Here is a 10,153-nt window from a genome sequence, read left to right as displayed (position 1 = left end):
TTTTCATTCTCTGGCACTTTTAAGGGAGAAGCAGGGATATAGGAATATCCCTAAACAGTTTACATGTGTGTTCTGAATCTCAGAGTAAACACCCAGCCAAATTTCAGGAGGGAGACTGGAGGCAGCTGTGAGAGGGGCGTTGCTGCTGTCTGATTTATGGGCTCAGCTATTCCCTTCAGTAGTAACAGGAGCCACGTCCGAGGCAATTGTGGGCTGGCCTTTGAGCATGAACTACCCAGGGCTGCACAGTTTTCCAGCCCTGTTGTATTCCTGCATGGCAGCATCCATAAATTCAGCAAGGAAGTGCGTGCTGTACGTGGATTCCTCTTGCATGGAGCCAGCCCCAACGCTGTAGCTTCAGCTGGGGTGGAAAAACAGCAAATGAAACATCACAGTTGGGTTTTCTGGAGCAGGTAACGTTGGGAGTCATTTTTAACTTTGAGCCGGTGATGATTTTGTGTGAACTGGGTATATTTGTGCAGGATGAGATGTCCAAATAGTCCCTGTGGGGCTTGTGAGCTGGTTTTGTTCAGCACTTGGCTGTCTGCATGTCAGTGCTGCCCAACAACAGGGATGTTTGCCTGGTGAGATGATAACTTTCACATGTTGTTAGAGATCCATCACGGCACGAGTCAGAACTAACCAGCTCACATGGCCTTCAGCTTTCCAAGATTTAATCATCAGGTTTCCAGGCTGCTTCAAGTTTTTATTAGCTCCACACCTTCTCCAATTTGCAAAGCCTCTAATGTGAGGCCTTCCTTCTGGCTGGAGGAGGGAGCTGCTCTGCCAGCACTTGGTGACTGTCACCCCTTTTCCCACACCAGTCAAAATTCTTCGCTTTGGATCGTTTGCATTCTCAAACATATGAGGCAATAGCAATGACAATAACTGAATATTCAGTAACAGCACTCTAGTTTCTCTCCCAGTTGGTTTATTTGAACAGAGGACTGGTTTTCTGTGGCAGAGTGCTGCCAGCCTGAGGCTGGGGTAGCAGGCAGCAGCAAAGAGCAGCTTGTGCACGGGGCAACATCGTGACATCTGGGGAAATCAGCCATCCTGGTAGTTTATTTGTGTAGTAGGTATTTATTACCATTGCAGGATGTTGCTTGGCCTCAGACCCTGCATTCTTGGCCTCAGTGCAAACATTTTTATTTGAGCCATTCACCAGAGGAAAACGCTGATCTGTGACGAGTAATTTTCAGGGTTTCTGCACTCTTTTGTCAGATGGGACCTTGCTGTACCTTGCAGCTTGCCAACGACCCACGCTCACTGGCAGCAGGGCTCTGCCTGTGTGGGCTGAGCTGGAACCCTCCCCTCAGCAGTGCCAGCCCCTCCTTTGTCCTGGCTGTCACCTGGCTGGGCTCACTGCAGGCTCCTCTCAAAAACGCAGGTGCTGCTTGGGACAGACTCATGTGCGTGAGGACAGAGCGGTGTCCGGGATTGGGGGGGATGAGACAAAGCCACAGCCTCGTTCAAAGGTGGTGGGAAGTGGATTTGAGGTCCTGCTGCAGAGCAGGGAGCTGTGGCAGGCTGGAGCAGCATTTCCCTCTGTGTTTGTGAGCATTGGAGATGAGACAGAGGCAGTCCTCTTTATAATTTGAGTGGTTTTGAAGGGCTGATGTTTCTGGCAATTTTCTGGTAGCTCAGTGAGTGGGCAAAGGCAGCAGGGAACTCCAGACAGCAAAGCAGAGCTTGGGAGATGAGACTTCCCGTGCAGTGGAAGGCAGAAACAGCAGATGGAAATCACAGCTCACCTCAGGGAGAAAACACAATCCACTCATTTTGGGTGGATAATGGGGTGTGTTACAGGGGAGGTGAACTTGCAGCTGGGAACTAGGTGGGAATATCCAGGCTCAGAAGGATGCTTTTACTTCCTAATTTCTAGCTTCCTCCTGCTTGCTGTCTCCTTCCTCTCTGTTTCCCTTCTGGCTTTCCCACTGGAGTCTCTGCTGTGTCCTGGCCCTGCCACAGGCTGGGTGCAGTGCTGCCAGATCCCTGCACCCATAGAGCTTCCTGCTGATGGAGCAGAGCTGGGTGTGGGGGCAAAAACTCCACATTAAAACAGCCCACACAGAAAGAGCCCGTGGGCTCTGGGTCCTGCTTGGCAGGACCTTAAAGGTTTGTAAAGTTCTGCTGAAATGGGTTGTCAATACTTTATCCTTTCTAAATTAGGAGCATGTTTCAGAGTCACAATGGCAGTCATGACTCTGAGGGTGGCTCCACGGGATGCAGCCTGCTGGTGGCCACTCTTATCTTGGATATTTGGTTTGTTTACAACCTGCATGTGATGTGCTGCAGCAAATCTAAAGTGGATTTTGACAGCCTGCATTAGTCAGCTCATCCACCACGGAAAGAACCAGAGCTTCTCCTGTTCTTTGAAAACTTTCAAGGTCAATGCCGAACAGTTTCAAAAGAGAAAACAAGAAGAAGAAATGTGTCATTTCAGTCACATCTTCAGCTTCCTCACTCTCAGAATGTTCAGGTACAGAGGATCCAGTGAGAGGAACTGGGATGGGCAGGAGGAAATGGGAGATCCCAGCAGGGGTGACTGGGGACAAACACCACTTTTCCCACTCACTGCCTGGAGGTCAGATTTGAGCCTCTATTTGGAAACCAGTCCCAGCTAAAGTGTATCTGACAGGCTTGGTTTGGGTTTTTGGGAGCTTTATGAGTGACACAAGTGCAGGTAAGCAGCCCTGGCAGCTGTGGGGCAGCAGGAGGGCTCACCCTGGCTGTCCTTGCAGCCTTTGCCATCCGAAGGCTCCTCACTGAGGTGACATTTGCTGGCTGATCACAGTGCTGATTTCCATCAATTACTAGTGCTGGAAAAGTTTGAGAACCAGGAGCAGTTTCCAAGATAAAGATCATTTTCCTGCTGTTTCTCTTGAAGAGCCTTTTGATGTTAGATTTGGGTACATTTCTCAGGCACTGGCAGTAAATATATCAGAATCTGAAAGAATACTTTATCAAATGCTGCTTCTAAGTGTCCTTGCCTTGCCAGTACATTAAATTAATGGCAAGTCACTGTCAGGAATGCTTGCTCCTGGCTTGAAGGATTAGGCTCTGCTCTGTTTCACAGAGCACTGAATGGGTGTAGCAGAGAGTGAATGTGACCAAACACCTGCAGAAAAAACTGGCTGATGATTAGGAAAGGAAGGTGCTGTTTCCCCCCTAGACTGCTGGAGTGGATTTTCACACTGCAGGAATCTTCTCCTGCAAGCTGCTTTTTTACCTTCTCCCTGTCACAAGTTCAGCTCTGCAGATCCCAGCAAACCTTTACAAGTCCCGGTGATCAGAAATGCCCAGAATGGGATGAGCTCTTCTGCATGGGCTCAGAGTATGCAGAGACTGTAACTGATTTGTTTGGACTGAGCTAGTCGATTTCTCTTGTATGGAATGTGCTAGAACAGTGTCTCTCTGAAATCTTCTGAAAGCTTTTCCCGTGTGAGCTGTGCATTTCTTATGTTTCTCAACCATCCACTGCAATGCAAGGCACGCTGTGGAGTGGTCTGACTTTGGCCAAGGGGACATTGTTTTCTGTTGCTTTGTGACATCTTCCCAAATTCTGAAGAACTGTGGTTGGATGGGGACACACAAACAAATATTTCAGTCTGAGCCTGCTCTGCTCCATGGCTGTTCTAGCAGAGTGGCACCACTTTAAAGTGGGAAAGCCAGAGCCATGTGGAAGGGAGGGACATGGCAGAGACATGGCAAAAATGTTCCTACAATTTACAGGGGCAGAGGACACTGGGGGTGTCCTTCCACTGGTCAGCCATTAGGAAACTGTTGCTTAGGAATCACTAGAGACTTTTTTTTTTTTCTTTTTCTTTTTTCTTTTTTTTTTTTTTTCCTGCCTTAGCTGTGGAATTTTAAAATGGCACATCTTCTCTCTTCTGGTTTGGTTCCTCTTCTGTGGGGCTTTTCTTTGGAAAACAAGTTGTTTCTAGGTGAGCCAAGGATGACCCACCCCATGCACAGAGGTTTCTCTGTGCTCTGGTTCCCTGCCTGTCCCCTTTGGTGCAGAGCTCAGGGTTCAGGGGAGTTGGAGATGCAAAAAAAAAAGGGCCTGGGTTCAAGTCCAAACTTTTCTCCTGAAATCAGGCTTGCAAAAGCTGGTCCCTGAGTGGGCCTGTGCTTATCCCACCCATGAGGATGCTGCTGTGTCTGTGTGTGGATTCACACAACCTGCCTCATCCTTTCAGTCCCCAGATAATGCTGTCGGTTTTCTTTCATTCAGAAATGATGGATATTTCCATTTAGCCTCACTTCATTAAATCCTGGATGTATTGGTTCTTCGGTGTCACTTGAAGTCAAAGCAAAATATTTTAAGTGATCTTATGTTGTTAAAAATACGGCTCAAAAACAGAGTAACTTTTTAACTTGGATAAATTGAGTAAAAGCACTGCCTCAGGATAGCCCACCAGCACAGGGCTCCAATTTTAGGGTTAGGACTTCCTGAGTTTATCCAGGTGTGTGGTGCTCTGGTGAGGTGCAGCTTGCACCCCCTCTTCAATCTGAGGAAAGATTTAGATGCCTGAAAGCTCCTGAAGTATCTCCCACATGCATCAACTGGTCTGATGAGAGAATTTAAAGCTGCCTACAGACTTTACCTTGCTTAGAGCATCATGGTTTTAACAGGCGAAGCTGCTGCAGTGATTCTGGGAGTCTCCTGTAATTCCTGGTTTAGTTTTATCACAGTCCTGACTGCTCTGGTCTCTCCTGGTCTTCCTCAAGCACAGCTCAGGGTGTTGAGCTGGGTGATGTGGGCTCGCTCTGAGCTCAGTCCCAGTCCCAGTGCAGAGCCCAGATAAAGCATTTCCCCAGCTCTGCTGCTGCCCTCTGCTCCTGCTGCAGGGGGGGCAGCAAGGGGCAATCAGGGGCTGTCACCACACCATTCCCAGGGGCTGTAACCCTGCCTCCAGAGCAGCACTGCTCACGCTGCATCTCCGCAGAGGGACTGCAAAATCAGAGTGCTCTGCTCGTTCTGGGGCTCTCTTTTTTTCCTACAGATGAAATTCAAGACTGTGCAGGAACATTTTGGGAGGGCTGATTGTTTGCTTACAAAGTAAATACCATTTTTCTCCCTGGCTGAAGTTACACAATGATTTTGTGAAGTTGGTCCATCCCTCAGGGTGTCCAGCAGCAGTAGGCAGGACCCTTCCCACATAGGCTGCAGCATCCCACAACAGCCCAGCCCCACTTTCCCAAGCACTGCCTGTGTTGGAGACAGGATTCCACATTTCAGAAATGGAAACTCTTACCCTGCTCCTTTTCCCTAATTGTATGCACATTTTGTCTGTGCAGACTTCAGCCTTGCCTGGGAATGGGAGTTGAGAGCCAGGCCCAGCTCCAAAGTTTCCTCAAAATGTTGCATTTTTAGTGCCATAGATTGGGCCAGGCTGACTTTGCCATGAGGAGGAGGAGGAAGGTGACCAAGTACTGTGGGGAGCTCCCACCTCTGATTGCAGCAGTGGATCCTGCTGCATCCCTTGGCTGTTGGGAGATGCAAAGCTGGCGGGCAGGCCATGGATGCTCTGGTGCCTCCAGCAGCTGTTTGCAGCTGTGCACAGGGCCCAGGCTGGTGCTGCAGGGTGGCCTTGGCGGGACACTGCCACACTCCTGCTGTTCTTCCCCGCAGCCTTGGGCAGAGCTGTCCGGCCAGCAGCTCTGCTGGGCACCAAACAGGGTCTCTGCTTCTCACAGCCAAACCCCTGAGAAGGCAGAGGAGCCCTGCAGTGTAAAACCATCCCAGCTGTGTGTCAGTGCTGCCTGCCCCGGGGACAGAGCTCAGGGCTGGTCCTGGAGGGACAGAAATGCCGGGGGGAGCCGAGCAGGGTGCCCAGAGAGAGGAGCCCGAGCTCTCAGTGCAGGACAAGCTGCTCCCTGTGGCTGAGCCCCTGAGCTCGCAGCGCAGCCCCACTGCCTGGCAGGGAGCAGCGCGGCGTTATTCCCGGGACCCTCGGAGGAGGGATGCTTTCCCGATGACATAGTGTGTGCTGCAGGGACTTGTCTGCTTTATCCCAGGATGGGTTTCCATAAACAGTCGCTGGTGTCCCACGACAAGGGGACGCTCTCGATGAACAGAGCGGGGTCCGAGCACCAAACACTTCCCTGAGGGCTCTCGGCCAGGTGAGTTTGGGGCTGTTTAAATCTCAGTAAGCACCGGTGGGACAAAAGCAAATTGAAAAGCCTGCCCTTCTGGTACAACCCCTTTGGTCGGCAGAGCGGGGTTAACCTGGGCAGAGCCAGGTGAGGGCCCTGGGCCCCGGGGCAGGCGCGGCGCTCACCTCTCACCCCCGGCTTTCTCTTTGTCCTTTGTAGCCGCAGTCCCCAGGAGCCCGTCCGGGGGCTGCTCCCATCCCATCCCATCCCAATCCCATCCATCCCAGCCCATTGTCCCGAGTGTCCGGCCGCGCCGCCCGGGGCTCTCGTCCCTCGGGGCCGGTGTGAGCTCGGACAATCCCCGGCGCCGCTCGCTCGGCCCCGCCGCAGCTTTCCGGCCCCTCCCTCCGGCCCGGGGTCCCGGGCCCCTTCCCCGCCGAGCCGAGCCGAGCGGAGCCGAGCGGAGCCAGCGGCGCCCGCAGCGCAGCGCGGTAAGTGCGGGGCAGCCCCGGCCGCTCCCGGAGCCCGCTGCAGCCCCTCCAGCCAAAGCCCTTCCCGGGACAAATACGCGGAGATTTCCTTGCACTGTTCTTCTTTTTCTTTTTTCCTTTTTTTTTTTTTTTTTTTTCCCCTCTCTGTTAGTTCCTCTCTGAAAGTGGTAAATTGTCATAGGAGGGGAAAAAAAAAAAGTCGCAGTGGATGTTTTTCGGGGCTGTTTGCTTTATTGAAAACAACTCGCAGGGTGGAGGCAAGAGCGGCCCGCGGGGCGGGGGGAGCGTTTGCAAAGCAAAATGTCATTTTGGCGCTGCGGGGAGAGCGGCCGAGAGCGCTCCTGAAACGCCGAGCGGTGCAGGCTTGTGAGAGAGCGAGAGAAAACCAGCGGGCAGCTCCAAAGGAAGAGGAGAAAGTACATAGCAGAGCTGAGAAAGGCGCTCTCTGCCTGCTTGTGCTGGTATGCTCGGATTTCTGCAGCGAGCGGCGTTTAAATGGCCCGGGGCTGTGGCGGGAGGGTCGGGGCACAGGGGAGGGATGTGCCGGGGAGATTTGGGGACCGCCTCGGAGGAGCAGGGCAGAAATCCTGCCGAACGCAGGATCACCGAGGGCTGAGCCAAAGGCAGCCTCTCCTGTGGCCCCGTGCCTCCCCTCACCTTCTCTCCCGCCCGTGTCGCTCTGAGCCGGGCCGAGCTGAGCCGCCCAGGGATGAGGTCAGAGCAGCAGGGTTTTTGGGCACAGGTCTGTAACACCTGCGGGAAGGGCCTTGGAGCTGCTGTGTGCCCCACTGGTATCGAATTTTCTCTCTCAACCTTTGGTTTTCTTTGGAAAGGAAAGCTGCCGCGATTGCCAAGTTCTATCAGCGTCGAGTTTGGTTTCTTTGCGCCCACAGGCGATGAGTGGATGGGGCGGTGTTTGGGGTTTGTGTTTGGGGTTTTCTGTCAGACCATCGGCACCTGAGGGCTCTCCATTCCTGCTCCTCCTCACGCCTCCTCTTTGCTTTGGGCATCCCGGTCCTTTCAGATGCAGACAGAAGCTATGGGCACATCCCATAAATGTGGCTTTACTCCCAACTTACGTCATTTAACAACAAAAACTGCAGCTCGTGGTATACAGTTAATGGGTGTAAAATTGTCTGAGATTTTAGACACAACCCCCCCCCCCCTTATTAATGGAATGGATGAAATTAGTTTTATTATGGAAGATTTTCCCCTAATGACAGAATGGAGCCTACAGAGGCCAAACCCCAGTCTTTTAACTGGTTCTTTTCCCAAGTGGCGTCAGCTGGACCTTCAAAATCACTTTGAAGACATTTATACCAGCGTTAATAGGGCTGATGTTGGCCTAAAAATATAATCCAAAAATCACACTCTTAATTGGCATTGCTTTGTTGGCAGAGCTTTCCCAGAGCTGCCTTACTCCTCAAGAGCCATGTTATTTTAATTGCATCAATGTATTCTGTCACGAAGGCAACGCTCCCAGCAGGGTTTATTGAGTTTGGTGTGGAGCTTGGAGCTTTAACTTCTGCACTAAAGACAAGAAACTGATGGCAAAGCCATGGAGCTCTTCAGCCCTGGGAGCTCCTCAGGGACCCCACCTCTGTCTGAGCACAGTGCATCAGGCTACTCTGAAAGTGATGCTGGAATAAGTAATAAGGGAACAGTAGCCTTGCAGTGTCTGTAAATACTAGAAAAAATGGTTTTCTTTTAGTTTAAATCAGTCCTTGTGACTGAAGAGATCTCTCTTTTCTTTCCATCCATTCACTTTAATCCCCTTCCAGCTGCGTTCGATGATCACATGATATTACACACTTCTAAATTTCTGTGATCTGCTCGGAGCTGGAAGAAATGGTGTTCTGCAGTTTTGTGGACTGAGTGTAGGTGGCCTTTGAGAGGTGATGATGGGCAGGGAGTCCCCCACAGTGCTTGGTGGCATTAAAGATGACATTCCAAACAGAGCTCAGGCATGAGCTCGAGGGAGGGCAGCAACAGCCCCCATCTCTGGGGGCTGAGCATCAGCTGGACCCTGCTGGGAGAGGCTTGTGAGCTCACAGGGGCCTCACCAGAGCGCTCCTGGGTGTAGCTTCACTCCTGCATGTGTGAGATGCAGCCCACCAGGCGCCCCAGGGGGGTTTTTTGGGGCTCAAATGGTTGGTGGCAACAGAGCAGGAATTAGCATCTTCTGCAGCTGATCCTCTGGCTGGGATGGAGCCCTGGTGTTGCACTACCTGGGAAATGTTCTGCTGGACAGTTCCTCAGCTCCAGGAGGAGACGCTTCTGGGCCTTCCGTGCTGCCAGGACCCCTCCAGCCCTGCTGAAGGACATCCCTTCCTCTGGATGTGCAGGAGCAGAGAGGTTACAGCCCTGCTCCAGGCTGTTTTCACTCTGTGGTTTTTTGCCTTTTTAGTGTGCACTGGAAGCCCTGAGGGCTCCTGTTGCTCTCCCTGCTGTTGTGTCTGGTGGCTCAGGTCTCATAGGCTGCGTGGGGACTGCTGGGGATGGAAAGGACCTTGGCTGTCCCTCCCCCCCATCCCTGTGCCCCCAGGTTTTGCATCCCATATAAACCAAACCAAGCCTCCTGCCAACCACCTCCCTGCTGCCTTCTTTCCCTCATCCAGGGAGATGAGAAATCTTTACAGGGCTGGTCTTCTCCTTCAGACTGTTCTTTGGGAACGTTTCCATTCCTGGGGGTTTCTTCCCATCGTTTGTGAGTACAAGGTGGGGATTCAGCTGCTTCTGCCAGAACCAGAAGTGTCTCTCACATTCTGCAGAGATTCTGGTGCTTGCTGAAAGGCTTGCAGTGGGCAATGCTTTCCCCCGGCTGCCTCCTGGCTGTTGAGCAGAAGAAACCAGAGTGCTGCTGCCTGGGGCCTGCCTGCCTCTTCCATGAGCCTGTGACCTTGGGGCCGCTGTGCTCTCAGGTGCCCTGGGAGCTCCCCTTCCTCCTCTGTCCCAGGCTGAGCGTGCTGGGGTGTTTTTCTTAGCTATATGCAGATCCCTAGTGACAGAAAGAACCGTGACTTAATTACTGTGCCTCTTATCTCCTCCTCGATGTGCCACCAGCCCATATGTTTAGAATAAGGCTCTGATCTCCTGATAATGGGTTCATGCATTCACTTTTGTTTAGCTTTTCCCCCCATTCTCTGGCACTGGAGATTTGGATTTCCTTCCAGCTCATTGGCATACCATTAACCTTTCTTTCTGCTGGAAGTGACAAGTTGCCTTTAATAACAGGGGCCTGTATTTAATATCCCAAGAAGTCCCTTCCAATTCCATGTTCATTCAGATCAGGAGTTAAACAAAAGAGACTTGGAAAGGCACTTTCCCAAAAGTGGATTGTTTTCTCCTGCTTATGTTGTTGTGGTCTTTCTGCTGGGAATCAAAGAGTGGAAACAAATGTAGGTAATGAAGAAATGCAGCTCACTTGTGGCCTGGCCACTCCTGCTGCTGCTGAACTTGACCAGAGCAAGCCCAGACCCTTTGAGCTACGTTTTCATTCTCGTGTGTTACAAACCTAACGTGCTGTTCATGAAAATGGAGCTGTGTTCATTCCATCCCTC

The 10,153-nt window shown here is 51.8% G+C and overlaps 1 protein-coding gene across 1 annotated transcript in view; it reads left to right on the top strand.

The window, feature by feature from the left end:
• Positions 1 to 201: 201 nt before the first annotated feature.
• FBLN2 (fibulin 2) overlaps positions 202 to 10,153 on the top strand; it is a 94,083-nt gene continuing 84,131 nt past the window's right edge. The window contains exon 1 of the mRNA XM_066195477.1: positions 202 to 413. The gene's annotated coding sequence lies outside the window, so the exon portion shown is untranslated. The remainder of the gene's footprint in view (positions 414 to 10,153) is intronic.

This window comes from Chamaea fasciata, unplaced genomic scaffold, assembly GCF_029207755.1.
Source record: "Chamaea fasciata isolate MVZ Bird 193981 ecotype frontalis unplaced genomic scaffold, bChaFas1.0.hap1 SCAF_13, whole genome shotgun sequence".
NCBI lineage: Eukaryota > Metazoa > Chordata > Aves > Passeriformes > Sylviidae > Chamaea > Chamaea fasciata.
This window is presented reverse-complemented; position numbering and strand designations above follow the sequence as displayed.